Source organism: Cariama cristata, unplaced genomic scaffold, assembly GCF_000690535.1.
Source record: "Cariama cristata isolate BGI_N322 unplaced genomic scaffold, ASM69053v1 scaffold33771, whole genome shotgun sequence".
Classification (NCBI taxonomy): Eukaryota; Metazoa; Chordata; class Aves; order Cariamiformes; family Cariamidae; genus Cariama; species Cariama cristata.
Genome location: NW_009598105.1, coordinates 8,653 through 8,898, shown reverse-complemented (window position 1 = coordinate 8,898; position 246 = coordinate 8,653). Strand labels below are relative to the sequence as shown.

The window sequence follows — 246 nt, the reverse complement described above, 5'->3', positions numbered from 1 at the left end:
GTGCGGCCGGGTGGGTGGAAGGGTGTTGGTGCTGGCGGGGGGGAGCTCTGCAGCCTGCAGCCCCCTGCCTTAAAGGGGTTTGCACTCTCATCGTACCGCTCAGGGTCAAACTGGTAGGATGCTTGGGGCACTAGGGCTTCCTCTGTAGTTTCTTCTGTTTTCCTCCCCAGCGAAGGTGTTTTCCCTTTCCCAAGCTGGCCCCGGCTAGGAGAGCAATCCCGGGCCAGGGCATCAACCTTCGACTCC

The 246-nt window shown here is 61.4% G+C and overlaps 1 protein-coding gene across 1 annotated transcript in view; it reads right to left on the bottom strand.

Annotated features, from left to right (window-relative positions):
• Nucleotides 1–246, bottom strand: part of LOC104168550 (transforming acidic coiled-coil-containing protein 1-like) — a gene marked incomplete at its 5' end in the record, with an annotated part of 21,543 nt that overhangs the window by 12,985 nt on the left and 8,312 nt on the right. The gene's annotated exons all lie outside the window — the stretch shown is intronic.